This window comes from Ambystoma mexicanum, chromosome 6p (assembly GCF_040938575.1).
Source record: "Ambystoma mexicanum isolate Mex_15411 chromosome 6p, UKY_AmexF1_1, whole genome shotgun sequence".
NCBI classification, from domain to species: domain Eukaryota; kingdom Metazoa; phylum Chordata; class Amphibia; order Caudata; family Ambystomatidae; genus Ambystoma; species Ambystoma mexicanum.
The window spans coordinates 1312081171-1312098692 of NC_090935.1; positions in this window are offsets into that span (position 1 = coordinate 1312081171).

Here is a 17522-nt window from a genome sequence, read left to right on the forward strand (position 1 = left end):
TCGTGTTCCATCGCTTCCCAATGATGCCACTTCGGGGTGGGGCCAAATGGCATCACTTCCTGTGTAGTCATCAGAGGTCAAGGGTCGTTTGATGTCACTTCCGTTACCCCTGGCATTTTTGTGATATGACGTCCCTGGCACAGACCCCTTTAGAAAAACACTGGAAGAGCTGTGGTCCCACTTTCATTATTCCCTCCCACCTCCGCAAAACAAACTACTTTTCTGCTGCTCATAAACACATTAGATGACCATTTGGAAATGTTTTCTTAGTTAGAGGACACTTTCTAACAAAAGAAAGAGCGTCCTTCCAGAAGCACTATGTAGCCATCAGTAAGGTGTGGAGGCAACACAAGTCCTCATGTCTGCAGGCACTGGAGGTTAAGTCCCGGCAGAGACGGCAGCATATTAGGTGGGTGGTGGGGTGAGGGGGAGGCGCGGGATCTATCTGAGGTTCTGACATGGCCACCAAGTTTGAAAGCCGCAATGAGAACCTGCTGGTGCCTGGGTTCCCACTCGAAGTCCCGCCTGCTGTCATCAGCTGACTTCCGTTCTTGGTCCTGCAAGGCAACAGCTCCAAAGAATGCATAGGTTCATAAGGGGTGGGGGCAGCTTCTCACAGTGACATCGCTGGGTACCCAAAATGCGCACCTCTGTGAAATGGCGACTTGAGCGCATTCTCCGAGAGTACTGCACATCTTACAACTGGAAGGCATGAGTCGGCAGAAGTGGAGCTGGGAACGAGCCTTGCACACTATTCAGCCGGCTTTAGTCGGATGTCCAGTCAGGCCACGCTGAGAAGTTGGCTTCAGGGAGGCCATACAGGCTGTGTAGACTGAGCTATCCCAACAAGCACTGCCGTATCGCTTTCCGAGTCACATTTTAACATATCTGCATGTGTTTCTAATGTGGAACTTCAGGTTAGATAAGAGCCTATGTAAAAACACTTTGCAGCTGGCGTCACAGAAGGAGGGTACTTGCATACATGGTCGCACTGTCAAGAGATGAACTATTCAGCCAGGCAGACTAACACGCCCAAGCCAAGAACACCTGTCAGACAAATATTTGGTCATTTTAAGTTTCAGTTTTAGATGATGTTTCTTCAAACAATTCATGTTGTTTGCAATAATGTCCAAACTATCCATCTTTCTCTCTTGTAACAATGTTTTAAATAGAATTGCCTAATAGCCTGGCACTTAAGGGGTTAAGGCCCTGCCGACAGGTGGCCCTCACATCATGCTTTTATGCCACAATATCAAGGGGAAGGGCGTTGAGCCAATCAGGTGGCTGGAACATCAGGAAAGAATACACAAGGCCCTTCCCTGGGTGACATAATCTGTTTTTTTTCTTCGAATGTGGGAAGCAACAGGGAGCCTCTCCCTGCTGCCTCCACACATGTCATGGCCACTGGGCAAGGACCACTACTTTCATCATATAAAGGGTCCAAGTGGACCAGGCTCATGAGAAAGTGTGCTCTGCACACTTTATTTCTGGTGCTCGTGTTATGTCCTCCCCTACAGGGCGCCCCACGTGCATCATTAGTCTGCTTATAGCAGCGTAACGCTCACCGCCGCCTGAAGCGCTCTTACCTGATTTCAGCTATGCCATCGCTTGAAGCTCAGCTTACCTGACTCAAAAAACATAATTTCCAGCACGCATCTTACCTGATTCCAGCAATACCATCGCCTGAGCGCATCTTACCTGATTCCAGCAATACCATCGCCCGAGCGCATCTCACCTGATACCAGCAATACCATCGCCTAAGTGCATCTTATCTGACTCCCGCAATCCCATCATCTGTAGTGTACCTTACCTGATTCCAGCAGTCATCGCAGTCGGAACGCATCCTCACCTGTTCAGGGCGTCTAAGCTACGCAGGAGCTCTTCTCGGTCAGCATCCTCGCAAATCCATCCATCCAGCAACCGCCGGCAGGCCTTCGGATAGCTGCCCCTCGTCAGACGTCTCCAGGCCATCCTTGCAGGAGAAAAGGACAAACAAGGTTAGAAACTTCATAAAGACTTTACACTAAGGACCCCCTCTGGCCGCCATTTGCACTCGCTTCCAATGCTGCGACTCTGCTGGGCCCTTCACCAGCTATTGCAGAGAAGGAAAGACATTACTGGGGTTACAGACAATAATCATGGAAAAAGACATTGCAAAACGACACAGACAATAATCATTGTTGAGAAACACTTACCTTAGAAGTGGATCAGCCATAGCCGGTGTGGGCTTCACACACATTGGCCAGTGAAGGAACTAGGTCCATATTAAAGGCGCCCCTGAAGATGAGAAGCAGGACGGAGAGCTCATCCTCATAAATAAACAGGTGAGACTATATGAGTAAACGCATGCTCAGCTCATTCTGGGAAGAAGGGTTCGAGGGGAAATCACAGTCCGACCACAGCATTCTCACGGCCTCTCGTATTCTCTCTGGGGCAGTGCCAGCAACCAGCAGAGCCCACACTACAGGAGCGAGGGAAGAAGCCTGATCCAAGGGAGCCAAGTCCAGGGAGGGCTCCAACTGTCCCCAACGTCCCCGCAGAGACTAGGTGAGCGTAACAGCACCCCACCAAAACAAACCAAACCCCTTCCCCACCCCCTTCCACCCGCCCCACTTACCTGTTGGACTGGAGCTTTGCTCCTCCCGGTCCTGGCCACCGACATAGAGATAGATACAGGATTTAGTCCCTTTTCCCTATGGAGGTAGCAATCTTGTTTTTTTTTCTCAGGATCTTGGCTGAGCAAGCAACGGCATTTCCCCGAGAAAAAAAAAAAGAAACTATTCACAACCCAGATAAACCCCAGTTTGTGAATGGCTTTCACCCCCACAGTGGGGGGCGGACGTTGTCTTTAACGGCCTTCTATCCCTCGCCGATGCCCTCGCTTTGCTTGGGCCTACCTAGGATCAGGCTGGCGGTCCATTAAAGGCCATGTCTGCCCCCCCACAGCAGGAGTGAAAGCCATTTTAGCATCCGGGGTGGGGGAGCATAACATTCAGGTTGCTGGGATTGCAGATCTCTGCCGCATTCTGAGCAGGATGATGGCTGTTTCCCTCACCACCCATATTCACCCCACCTTCCCCTCACTTCTTCTCATTTTTGCGCTCCTGTCCCAGCCTCCAGCCCCACTTACCTGATAGGTTCGGTGGCAGCACCCCCACCACCGCCTCTACTGACGCTCTTTGTCCCTACCAGCCGCAATGGAAATGGAAAAGGGGCTCCAGCCTTCCAGCTCCACGGTGGCTATCTTGAGTAAGTATTTTGTTTGAATGAATGGGGTGGCACAATGCGTCCGTTCATTAAAAAAAATACATTGCTGTTAGCACCCCAGGTTTCCAGATTGAAAACCGGAGATGCTGATAGCAATGAGGCCCTCGCCGGCAGGGCCGGATTGGCTGATAACAGCACTGGGGCCCATCTTTAAGGCCCTCGCGGAAACTTGGGTGCCATGCCATTACCACTCGATCCGGCCCACCGGCTCGGGTCTTCTTGCTTAAATGTTTCACAATCCTCTTGCTGTGAACACTTCGTAAGTGGGATACTAATTAGTACATAAAAAAACACATTTCTTAATGAATTTCATTATGCAATAATGCTTCCTATTATTTAAGACTCTTTTGAAGTTAAAGATGTGTGCCACCTAAACCCACACAGCACAAACGGTCCACTTAATAACCATCTTGCAGCCGGATTGGCAAGCTCATTTAAAAGGAAACATTGTGCAATGTTTTGGGGGTTTAATGTTAGATAATACATGTGCTTGTCAATCCTGCTACAAGAGTGTTGTTAAGTGGGCCTTTTTGCGCTTTTTGGTCTAAAACGAGTGGGGGGAGGGATCACTTAGTTGTCCCCAGTGTCTCTTCTGGTTGAATGTTGTATGTGGCATACAGACCACCAATCCGACCAAACGAACTGGGAGCAAATCACATAGGAGCGTTTCCCTTTGCGCCTGCAAGTGTAATGTATTTCATAGGTGTTCAATTGGATATTTACAAGGATCCATCTGTCTGTGCACATTGTGTAGATTTGAGAACACATCCTGTGTTCACAAAGGGGATGCTCTAACAAATATGAGTACATGCACCACCACCCACCTTTTTCAGTGATGGAAGGGCAAATGTGAAGAGGGGGTCATTATTGACCTCTGGTATGTGGAATTATGCATGCAGCATGGGAGGGCTAAATGCGGTCGAATGCAGCAGGCTTGACCCCGCTGCCACATGTGAAGCTGGTTTCCATTGAATACATACATGTTGAATGTGTAAACTGATCCTTGTGAATTTCTAGAGGCCGGGATACACAGCATTAGAACCCTCCTTCCTCAATGGAGAATTTGTAATTGAATGCAGATGGGTGGATATGTTAGCTCAGTGCTGTGGGCAAGCAAGCAGAGTTAAATCTCTGTTGCACATATTACTGGATTGCTAGCCTACCACCTCTGTGATCTTGTGCAGCTTGGCTTCTTTTGCGGCGCAGCTCGGCTTCACATCAGCTTGAACAAACTCTTCAGAGAATGTTTGAGGGGAACAGACAAAAAAAACCAATAAAGGGAGGATATTTGATAGAACTCAGAGATCCAGGAGTCGCGCTGAAAATGCTCCCAGAGGACTGTCTTCTACACGCGCAGAACTTGAACTACAAGAGCTTAATGTCCCTAACTAGGGCGCGAAACGATGGAACCCATGACGGAGGTGGGAGTAGATCGGGCTAAACGTAGACCAGTGCAATTGTTGTACTTTTTCTGGGTTAATCATGGGCTATATATATATAACCTATATAATAAAAGGCCAGATGTATGTCCGATGCAGTGATGCGCAGTAGAGACTGCCCACTTTGCCTGTTGTCACCGCAAGAGGGAGCTGTTGCCTTAGGATATATAGTGGTACTACTGTGGTTTTGTTTACTTTTTAAAAGTAAATCATCTCCCCTATTGATATCTGATAGCATGTATTGTTTCAATAAATGTGACAGAGTCTCAAAACCTAATTCGCAGCTCTTTGCAGAATAACACAGATGCGTCTCTAAAGTTTCAATCCACCTATTTTACTGTGTTTCTTTTTGAAGATAAGCATTTGTTGCTTTGGTCATCTTGGATTTTAAAGTGAACAATGCTTGTTTTGGCTTACATGTTTCTATAACTTCTTTTGTTTTGGCAGGTACACTTAAGAGTTCAGCCATAGTTCAAAGTAAAACAAATGAAAGACTGCAACAATGGTGGACGAGGAGATTCCCCAAGGGACGCACCTTCGAAAGAAAACACCCATAGATGAGTGATACTGCGCCATGGCCCCAGGCTAAACAATCAAAGTGATGCCAATCGTTTCTACCTAGAGCACAACAAATAGACATGGGGTGGACTGGCAACCAAAAGAGGCCCTGGAAATAATGATCAAAGTGGCCCAATATTGCACATTTTCAGCAAGCCCAACCCTTGTCCATTGACAAAAATGTGAAGTCTCAGGGTGCAAAGGCCTACCAGACAATCTCCAGAGTTCCCTGTAAGTCCCTCACCCCTGGGCGTAGAGGCTGTTAAATTTTCTCCATATGACAACCCATCTTTGTTTTTTGTGAGCTTTCTTTACTATGAATTGTTTGCCTGAAAGTGGTGTCGGCACATACGTAGAATTTCGAAACAGGAGAGCTGGATTCCCCGCTTTACCAAACGTGCGTCATGATGGTAAACTAACCTTCACTCTCTGTGCCTCATTATAAAAAGTGCAAAGGACGATTATGCTCATCCTTTTTGCATAGACTTGCATAATAGCCTGGCAGTTAAGGTGTTAAATGTCAAAACTGGGAGTGCATAAAGCAGTCCCCAACTGAAAAAGGGCTAGATTCACAACTAAATAGGCTCTGGCAAAGCCAATAGTTTGGGATTTAGTATAGGCATTGCATAGTGGGTGCGTGGAGAGTGAGGGAGTACAGAACAGTGAGGAGAGTGAGAATGTGGGTAGGGGAAAGATGGGTGGTGAGGCAAAGAAAGATAAAAAGGAACAAGGAAAAGAGGCTGGTGATTAGCAAGGGAAAGAGTGGAGCTTGCATGGCACTGTCTCCAGATGTACTGGACAGGCGGAAGGAGGGTGGTGCAGTGCACAGGAATGTAAAACAACACCAATAAAGCTTTATTCATATCAGATCAGGAGATTAACAAAAGCTTATATGTCAACAACTGGATCCAGTAGAAACCATATGAAAAAGTGGAACACCGTCAAGCAAATAAAAACTTGAGACACAAAAGGCTGGTTACAGCGGGGCCGGGATATATCCAGGGTTGGACTGGCACTATCGGCTGTTCGGCCCGGGGCCGAACGACCTTGAGGAGCTGAGGGGCCGGTTCTTTTTAAAGCCACCCTGGGCCTTTTTTTTTTGCTGTTTGTTTTGCAGCTGGCAGAATAAAAGCAAGGTAACTACAGCGTGTGTTTACACCGCACGCACGTTGTTACCTTGTTGCCTTGATTGAATTATTTTTATGCTTTTAATCTCAGCTACATTCATTCAGGCTGGCAAGGCCACGGCCACTGTTTTGGGGGTAGAGGAAGGTCCGTGCTGGCCTCACGCGACCCAGGCCCTGCCCCAGGGAAATAATTGCCGGGTTTTTCGGGGCCCGGGCTGACGTGGCGCCAGTCAGCTTGGGCCAGGTGGCCGTGCATGTGAGCGGGCAGCCAGGTACTAGCACTTTTGTCAACTGTCTCGAGACAATTGACAAAATGTGTTGCCTGTCATGTGCGCTATCTATATGCTTATGCTGGCGCTGCCTGCCTTAAGTTGCTGCTAAATGCTAATGTTGTTGCATGAACAATTACACACAGACAGCGCTGGGCCGGCCCGGGGCGGGCTGCTGGCCGTATCACATTCGCATAACAATTTATTATAAACCACATCAAGGACTCGTCACTCGAGCTGGAAAGAAGATTCAGAGGGGGGTGAGGGAAGGGTAGTAGGAGGAAACGGAGGGAGAGGTGAGAGAAAGGTAGTTTACTTTTTTGCTTTCAACTTTGCAGGAAGTACAACAAAAGTACAACAAGTTGAAAGCAAGTTGTGCCTGGGCCAGCCCCTGGTGCTGGGGTGGGTTCGGGCCGTCGGGGTCCGCAGGGGAACATAGGGAGGACTGAAAAAGCCCAATAACAATTATTATGCAGGCAGAAGCAGCCCCCATCACAGACAGAGTCCACAGCGCCGCCAGGAGGTCAGAGGAGCCGGAGCCCGGAGGGTTAACTCTGTGACGTACTGACGTCACTCACATGTGAGGTGTGAGTCGAGCAGAGCCTATGAGAATATATGGGCCTCTTGCTCAATGCTGGGCACCTTGAATATTTTACAGCACAGTCGAGGACGACGAGGACTCGAGGAGTTGTCACAGTCATTGCACAGTCCGAGGCACAGAGGCAGGCTCCGGCAGCATTGCGTGCACTGCAGCAGCAGGCAGTGTGGTGGCACAGTGGGGCACTGCAGGCAGCCAGTCTGTGTGGAGCGAGGTGCAGCAGCCCAGGAACGGTAAATGGAATTCGTTTTATTGGGATGATTTGTCGAAAGTTGTTATATAGTAAAGTTGGAATGTTACAAATATATAAATAGGGGGAAAAGCCAAATATGTTGACATTGTAATTTTATAAGTCATATTTTACTAAAGTCACTCCGCTGCACCCCCGGTGAACACTTACACAGCCCTCTCCTAGGCCTAACTTTCTAATTTCATACATCCCAGCCATATCCGTTTTTCTAAAAAGCTTGGTCCACAGACCCCCAACTACGTGCACTACTAGAGTTTAAGCTTCTCTCCCCTCCCGATTCCATGCCCCAATCCACTTTCTTCCCCATTCTGTACCTTCATCCCTTTCTCCAAATTCTGTGCTCAAAGACTCACCATCTGTATGCAGTGCCCCAAATCCCACTCCAACCCGTTTCGTTTCTCCAAGCATTCCACCCCACAATTCTGTGCCTCCCACCATCTTTCACTCTCCATTCTGTGCCTCAGACAAATCTCTCCCAGTTCTCTGCCTCCAACCTTCCGTCTCACGTCCCATTTGTGTGGGCGAAAGACTCCCCCCTCCCCAATTAGTTCCCAGGAATCTGCACACCCCCTCCGAATTACAGCCCGCACCTGCCATATTTTCTGCCGCAACGCCTCTTCAATACCCTATTCTGTGCCCTGTTCACGTTTCTCTCCCTCGTTACGTTTTCTGCATCGTTCTTAGCACAATATGTATCCCATGCCCTCCCCTCTCTCCATTCTGTTCTCCCAAGGCAATTTCCCCCAACCTGTGCCTCAACTTCCTTTCTATTCTGTTTCCTATGCCGGACCTTTCCATGTGCGTTCCCCCAGGGCACCGCAGCAGCACAGGCCAGCACTAGGCAGGCAGCGCAGCAGCACAGGCCAGCACTAGGCAGGCAGCGCAGCAGCACAGGCCAGCACTAGGCAGGCAGCGCAGCAGCACAGGCCAGCACTAGGCAGGCAGCGCAGCAGCACAGGCCAGCAATAGGCAGGCAGCGCAGCAGCACAGGCCAGCACTAGGCAGGCAGCGCAGCAGCACAGGCCAGCACTAGGCAGGCAGCGCAGCAGCACAGGCCAGCACTAGGCAGGCAGCACAGCAGCACAGGCCAGCACTAGGCAGGCAGCGCAGCAGCAGAGGCTGAGTGACCGTGAGACTGAGTCAGTGACCGCATGACCGTGCATCACGGCACCTGCCGCAGAGCTGCCTGCCTGTGATCGGATCTATCATCTACTATCTCCGGAGACCAGGGACGGGACCACACACGACAACAAGTACATTTTTAAGGTCGGAGTCTTCTCAGGCGCAACAAGTATATTGTAGAAAGCTGAGGAAAGTGTCTTCCTGTTCCACGCACCACCTGCAAGGCAATGCTGGGTACTGTGATAGGTGTCCTAGGCTCTGGCTCTAGGTGCAGGCACTGGGACGGGCCGCGGCTCCTATGAGGGGGTTATTTATAATGTGCAGCATGTAATATTTGCCTTCCTCACTGTGTGTCTGACTATGTCAGTGCTTGCCTCAGCTAGAGTGTGGCCATCACTGCCTACGGACGTGTGTGCAGCCAGGTCTGCTTTGCACCTGTGACTGTCTGTGTGCCTGCATGCATGTATGTGGAAAAAAGCCTTGTGCATTGTAAACATTGAGTTAATATGGTTGCCCATTGAGCAAATTCCATTACTGCTGCGTTGATCGCACTGGGGAAATGTGCATTACTGCAGCATTGTGAGTGTCTGCCAAAATGTGTATTACTGTGATATTGTGCAGCAAAGTGATTACATGCGAGATGGCAACTTCAGTCACATATACAGACTGAGCTGCTGCAACTTCCTGACATTTTAGGTGTTTTATTTCAGCTTAAGGCGTTCGCATCTATGTGCTATGGGTTTTGTGCTGCCTGTGGTTGATTGTGCATGCATAGTGTGTGCAAATATGCACTGACATTTGGATCTTTTTACACCCTCCAAAGAAATTTGCATGCTGCGGTATGTCTTATGCACTCTCCGGCTCACCTCATAGCAAAAAAAAAGGTCACTTAAAAGAAGAGCGAGGTTGAGACCATTATTCAGACATCTTGGTACAAAAAGTTTCACTAAGAAAACCCAGACCTAACTACATTGGGATCTCGTATACACTGGTGATATGGGGAAATTGCAATGATTGCATACATTAGGCCTTCTGTGTGTACAGAGGGTCCTGCTCACACCTTGTGCCTGGGGTACGTGGTTTGCGGTAAGTGGTCTTTCCCGTCCGCTCCCGGCATTGAATTCATTTGCGCTATCCCTCCCGCTCCAATTTGGGACTGCATGCTACTATTGTGTACTGATATGGGTAATATGGGTTCATACATGCTTGTGCATACATTGTGCACTCACACATTGCACATTTGCATTTTTGCACACTCGCAATTTGTACACAGGCACGCTTACAATTGCACACTTGCACAGTTGAGCACTCATGCAATTGAACACTCACATTCACACACTTTCAATAGTACCTTTAAATTGGTCACCGCCCCTATCATTGTCATGCATTGTTTACCTTTCTTTCTGTGTGCTGCCTGCGTTACTAGGACAGGCTCTGTATGCGTGTGGGTGCTGCTGTTTTCCATCTGAATGAGTGTACCTTTCTGCCGGGTGGCTGGTAGTCTAGCCAGGGGGGAACTAAGAGCAGAAGAAGCGGTCTGTGCTTGGCAGAATTCTGTTTGCTTTGACCAGTGGTTTTGGCATTTACACACCAGATTCCTCCTCCTTCTAAGTGCTTGGATAACAGGTGTTATTGCCTGATTAATGAACCACCAAAGAATGAAGGGCTGGGTAGACCCTGGAAGAATTTGAGTTGTGAGGTGCAGGTTGGCTTCATGTCTGAGGTAAGTGCTTAACTTGTGAGCTATCCTCCCAGACAAATAGTGTTGTTCAGCCCATATGCACACTTACAGTTATCTGATTATGGTTGATTTTAAAAACGCTTTTCTGCTTTTGGGCAAAGGGGATGATGTTCCTGTTTTTTTGTAATCGGCAGCAGTAATAAACGAAACATATATTATGATATGTTTGGGGATTTTTTCATATGAGAATGGGATCGAAGCACCGGCCTTCCAGCCCTGTATAAGCATTGACTTGCAGCAGGTCCCAAAACCGTAGTGCAGGTGGTTGCTTCATGCCACTCAGAGCTGTGGACCCCGTCACAGAACTGTGGGCAAAGTAATGTTATTTTATGAGCTGTGTTGTAATGTAACAGACACATGAACCCTTCATACGTAGCATTTTCTGTAAAGTCGTGAATTGATGCGATTCACGGATGATGGTTTGAGGGTAACATTTTTTGAGGCGAGGGGTGGGCCACTTAATTTTTGGTGTCCAGGCCTATTTCTTGTCCCGGTCTGACCCTGGGTATAGCAAGGGGAACTTTGCCAACAATGGGTAGCTGATGCTAGTGAAACCTCCAATTGACACTTTAGAAATGTTTTCTACTAGATCCAACAGTAACATATGGGTTTTAGTGCTGGAATTCACCTGCTGAAATAAAATCCCCCATCCCCATAAACTTTTCTTGATAGTAATTAAGGAAATTTAAAAACGCTCATGTGTAAGCAACAATTAGTAACCAATTGAATGCTGGAATTTATACAAGGACGCCCTGCGTTGAGGTGAAGCGCATGAGACAGCTGTGGCTAATTACAACAAGAGAGGGTTATCTCAGTTGGTTTCTACTGGATCCAGTTGCTGACATTGGCTTTTTTTAACAATCAGGCAACCTATACACATTTCAGAAAATAGGCACCCTTTTTATGCCCCATCATGAAATCGTGTTCTTTGTAAACCTCTTTGCAGTTTTGTTCAGATTTGATATGTTTATGACTTACTTTCCATAACTTAATTTGAGCCTTGCAGGTTTGTTTGCATGAAATGCAGCATAGGGAGGCATACACAATGCAACCATGACGGGTCGTGTTGCTATGAAGTGTTGCATATAGGTGTGTAGTGGAGCAGAGATGTGTTTCCTTGGTGATGGGAGAGCAAATATTATTTCGCCCTGTCTGGATAGAGGCTGGCCCCACATATCCTGTAGAATCCATATCAGGGGTTGGGGGATAAAAAGAGCGGCCGGCGGGCTGGATAGCCTGTGACTGTTCTCCAATTTGGGGGTGTGAGGGACTAGTTGTGGGGCATCTTATCATTGAGCTATAGCAAATATGATCAACTGTTTGTATTTTGTTAAATGCTCATCTGCATCTTCGCATTTTTCATCATTTTCATGCATGAAGATTGCAATTTTAATCCGAGGTTGTCCAAACCCAATCCCCCCTCTAATTTAGGGGCAATGCGCACATCTTGGTTGAGCAACACAGGTTCTATCCCCGGGTTCGGCTTATAAATCTCAGGGTATTATGCGCGTTATAAATAACCCATTACAATTACAATAGTCCCAGAGTTTGCTTTGGCTGCTGGTCGTGATTAGACTTGCTTGTCTGCCAGTAGGCAGTTGCCAGCCATTGAGTTGAGCCAAGAGTGTCTTTCGGCGCCCTGACCTGGTGTAGAGCCATTACTGTAGGTTCAGCATTTCAGTCTGTGCCTCGGTTGTGTGGGGGTCACACCTGTCAACGCTTCAAGGACCGTAGGGGAGTTGGCACACCCGGGCAGAAAGACTCCAGCTGCCACCTGAAAGCGCTCCACTACTCACACGCTCCAGCCTGCATTTATAGCTGGCCCTTCTCTTTTATGATATGAACATTGGAATTCTACAATTTGCCTTCATTTTGCTGCCGATCCTATTTTCATCGAATTCTGTTCGAATACAAAACGAACAATGTATCGGGTGCCCCCCTTGAGCTAATTTGCTAATCGACTCTTATGCCAAATAGCTCTGCTGCCTAAAGCCCAGTCTGAGCATGTGTTTTATGAGTCTATGGGTCCAGAGAGATGAGTAACATGCTGGAGGCCTATATTTCCTTAAGTGGACCTGTATACGGTTATCTGGCTATTATTGCAACAGTACCTCACATTGGCCCACATTCCTAGCCTGCCTGTAACTCACTGGTCTTACCAGCAGACCCGCCTTACCGTTACTGGCACCCGATATCCTGGTGTTACCGGGATTTTACGGCTGCTGAGAAAGGTGGTAAGTACCCATTTCATGGAGTCTGACAGGACTCCATGGAATGGGCTTGTCCCCATAACTGGTAGTAGCGGGCCGGTGATAGGGGCTATTCTTTTCCGGTAGGGGGCTGAACTCCCGGAATGTCAGGTCTGCCTGTAGTGCACTGCCCCTACCAGTAAAGTCGGAGTGAGCCGGTCCAAAATAAATGCTGTAGCCAGTAGTACCAGCATTATTCCCGGCAATTTTTCCAGACCGGCTCACTCCTAATGAGAGCCTTTATTTCCAAGTCGGGACCAGGCTATACCAAATTTCGTTCCAGTACATGTGCATTAGTTTACATTTTCACATATACATTAGGCTATGAATCTGGGATGCAGACCAAACCAGTGCTAAAGTTCTGTCATCGCATTGATTTGACTCACTAAATTATACTTTATCACTTTCTAGAGGCTCCAAATATTACTTACATTATTTGTCCAGGCTAAATATAATTGAATTTATTTAGCTATAAAATATTTGTAATGCACTTATTTGTATTACAGTTATACCTATCAGCAGCTTCGGGCACCCCGGTTTGCGCCACTACTGCTGCTTTCGCTGGTTCTGTTGGCCTCCTTCTTATCTTGAAGTGCCAGCTCTATGCCGGCCCTGTCCGCTCTATGGTGATCTTGTCCTGCTGTTTTTGTTCCTCCAGCACTAGTCTCCTCTCCTCCAACAGGAGCTTCCTAGCGCTACATCGTTAACAGCTGGAACAATTACTGGGCCACTAAGAGGCTGTGCCGAGGCCTGGGACCTACAGGATGCCGCACTAGCCTCTGACTCCCTGACATTCTGGAGTGTTGAGAAACCATACTTGCCCCCTGGGGGATGGTTGGCAAGAAACACTACTCATGCTATCTTCCTCGTCATCTTCGACTACCCCCCCTGGTAGATCTCCTTCATTCGTGTACATGGGGCCTAGCCCATCCCCTGGGGTCTCCTCGCCAGACATCCTCGCTTCTACCCAAGCTTAGAGGCTGGTCAGCAACTCAGGTTAATAACCCTTGTACTGTTTGGGAAGTCCCCTCTCTTAACATAGGACATGCTTAACTTCCTTGTTCATGTCTTTCAAAGTCTCTATGTCAAGATCCATGATAATTAACACATACGCAGCAGTGTCTAAATGTTGCCTGCAACAATACTTTTATTGTAGGGTGACTTAGCTGTGTGCAAGGCTCCAACTAGATCTGACCCTCTGCCACCAATGTGACGGATCAACTTCCAGTGACCACAGTGGTCCAGGGGTCAATATCGGTTTCTAAACAATCAATCAGCCCCACATATCTACTACACCAAAAGGGATCCAAACAGATTTGAATAACAACAAAATTATAAACCTTCTTATACAATTTTGGTAACGTGGAAGGAATGGTAGACTTATCTTTGAAAGGTCGTGGATTGTTGTTTATTTGCATCACAGTGAAAATACAATTATTACCCAATGACAAAAGGGATAGTCCAGTCAAGGTTGTATCAAAAATGTGTACCATATTTATATCACAACAAACAATTCTAGCAACACTGAGAAATACAACCCACCCTGTAGAGGAATGCAGAGGACAGACAGTTTCAAAGAAGGACATGGGAGGTCTTTTGGGAAGGACCAGGTGGACAGAACCACAATGTACCTTGTGCTGCACGTATTAATGGTGCTTGACAGGGTTGAGTCAGCTTCAGGGCATTTTGCAGGCCTCTGGGACAGAGTTCAAGATGGGAGTCAGCTGTGGGGATCAGGCAGCAAAACGGTTCAGTGAGCAAAGCTGGACGAACGGCTGCAAGCTGACCTACATGGAGGCTCAGGGTCAGAAATCATTGTCTAAGTGCTGATCGGTGGTTCTGAAGCACTGGTTGAGTCATCTAGGATGTCTTTAAGTGACTGCGGCTTGACAACGGTCAGCGTTGTAGTCGGTTGCAGCTCGAGGAACTTGACTGGCTCGAAAATGTCCTTTAAGGCAGATGTCGGTAAATGCTTGTCAAGGCACTTCTCCCAGCTTCTTCAATGGGCTTGTGTCGTCCTTTAACACAGACTATCCAAAGCTGAGGAGTCTGTTGCAGGTTGCTGCCTTGTCCTTGGTTGTAGGTTCAGAGATCTTCTGGCATTCCCTATCTTGTTGCTGAGCCTAGCAGGGCATGCTGTGTGCTGGCTGGGTACTGTTTCTGGGGTGGCTAGAGGGTCCTCTGAGTTCTGGATACTCCCTCTGTTCCCTTGGAGATTTTTAGGAGAGGGATCTTGCTTCCCTCTTTGGATATCCTGGCTTTTCTTCAATGGAGTAAGATGTAAGGCAGACTGTATTTATTTGCATTTTTAAAGTGCTCACACAGCCCGGGGGCATTCAGGCGCTGTTACAGGAATATGTCTCTTAGTTTCTTATTTATAACGCGCTTAATACCTGGAGTATTCTAAGTGCGGACCTGAGTATCGAATACCTTCAGCCATGGTCCAACGATGAGTTCTTCTTTCTGCTTCTGGTGAAGCCTTCATATGATCTGCCAAAAGAGGGGCCCAGCCCTCTTTTAAAGCCAAGTGGGCTACAGTGATTGGTCTAGGCTAATCCTACCTTAATGAATCAATCATGGGGTCCCTACCAACAATCTCCCGTATGCATGTGGTAATACCCAGAGTGCTTTGCAACAGGGAAGGGGCGAAAACATGTGATACTAAGTCCCACCCATCTTCCTGTCTGTTGTGGATCAAAGAGTATCTCTCTGTCGCCCCTAATTAAAGTGGCAGGTCTCCCTTGAAGCTGTGGCGAGGGCAGACTCTTTGGCTCCTGCAAACCAAATCATTGTACCTTATGAATGGTGTCCCCTTACTGGGGTGGCCCTTAACGGGGTGGCCTACTGTAAACACACAGTCCCAGACACATGACAACTTGACAACTCACTGTCAATGATACTGAGGGCTGCAGCTGGCTTTAGGTCGACAGTTACATATAAAAGCTTGTTGGGGTTTCCTGTCTCCTTTTTTAACCTTTGCAGCCAGGCCCCATGCGGGCCTATTTGAAGTGCCTTCTGATTGATATGTTAATTATTACCACCGTCTGTAGGGCCGAACAAGAGAGTAGAGTGGATCCATGGAGTCTTTGTTAGTTAATCAGGCTGGCATGGCCAGGGGGAAGCTTGGTCTTCCCCCTTCCTTGAGAGGACATAGTGTATTCCTGGCTGTCACATTCCAAGCAAAGATGACAGGGCAGACTGTGCCTGTAGGCTGTGTCCACCAAGAGTACACAGGTCCTTGCATTTGTCGTGGTGAAAGAATAGCAAAACATGTGTTGATTAGCGACACACAATTTCCTGAGGTTGGTCTACCATCATTCCATTTAATTGAACATTTCTAAAAAGGCCAGGCGAGCGCACGACCACCATGCAGATGGGCGAATTCCTCCAAGTCGGAGTCGATGAAATGGTTAGTGTGATATTTCCAAGGCTAGCACCGGATGCATATAACTTCTCTTGAGGATACTACAGGAAAGAAATGGCCATTGTCTAGTGTTTTTTAGGGTATTTTGCTCCAAGACCCTAAACAGCTAAGAATGATCTGGTGCATCCATAACGATAGCCCCAATGTTCATTGGCCAAGCCACAGGTACTTGCTGAGAGAATGTTCGTCCTCAAGGAAGTCGACAATAACAACGGCCCTTTAGAGCCCTGCACTAAATCAAACTCTCAAACGCTTGAATCTTTCAAGCAAACCTTGCAGCAAGTGAACCAATTGAGAATTTGAAACAAAAAGAACCTTTTACTGCAGATTTCACCCGCTATGTTGAGAAAAGAGAATTTATTGTAATCATTCACTTGGAACTGTCCAACAAAAACGGCGTTACTTACAATTTAATCAGGGCTGAAAGGAACAGGTCGTATTTTACTTGGCTAAAGGCAGGCTGCGATTGTCTAGGAACCCGTCGGACCACTCTTGGCGCTGCTTAAATGCGAACTGGGAATTTTGCGATGAAAACGCAGAGACGATGCAGACAGCCAAATCCAGCTTATCTGGAAAGGCGCCCCCCTTGCCCGGGCTCTTTTCAAGGTGTGGATTGAAACATGAGAGCTTCAGGCGGTCACAAATGTCTGCAAAGGTTCAGCCTTTTTTGGAGTCTTCAGAAAGCCTATTAGACAAAGCTTGAACCCCGGGGCGTGAGGCTTGTCTGCAGAGTGGCACATCGTGCCCTCCGCCAAGTGGATTTAAACCTTGGTCTGCAGGGGTTGAAAAAGGCCATACGAGGAGAGGGAGGATGGCAAGGAAGAGGCGGAGTTCAACAAACACCGAAGATTTGTGCAGCCAAGAGAGGGGATGGAAGGCAGGTATGGAGATTGGGATAGTCTGCATGTCTGTAGAGTCAGTGAACAGCAACCAGTGTATACCGCTGATCAGGGAAAGGGTTAACGCATGATGCGGCGTAGAGCGGCATGCGCCATTCACTGCCCACACATTTACTGCAAATACGAAGCTGTCGAATTTCGACATCCCAATTTCACCCCACATATATGTGGGGTGTTGGGTAAAGTAAATAATACATGTGGAGGGGTGGGGGGGTCTGTGGGGGTCTGCCCTGCATTTCTATGGGGTGTAAAAGGGGGGAAATATAATTAAATTCGGCATTTTGGTCATTCGCAGTTAAAAAAAATGTTTGCAGTCTTGACATAGATCCCTAGGAAGGATTGCCTAGCCCGCGATAGTAGCCTGTAGGAATTGAGAGGAGTGTGCCATAGGAAGGATTGCATAGCCCGCGATAGTAGTCTGTAGGAATTGAGAGGAGTGTGCCCTAGGAAGGACTGCATAGCCGCGATAGTAGTCTGCAGTAATTGAGAGGAGTGCGCCCTAGGAAGGATTGCATAGCCCGCAATAGTAGTCTGCAGTAATTGAGAGGAGTGCGCCCTAGGAAGGATTGCATAGCCCAT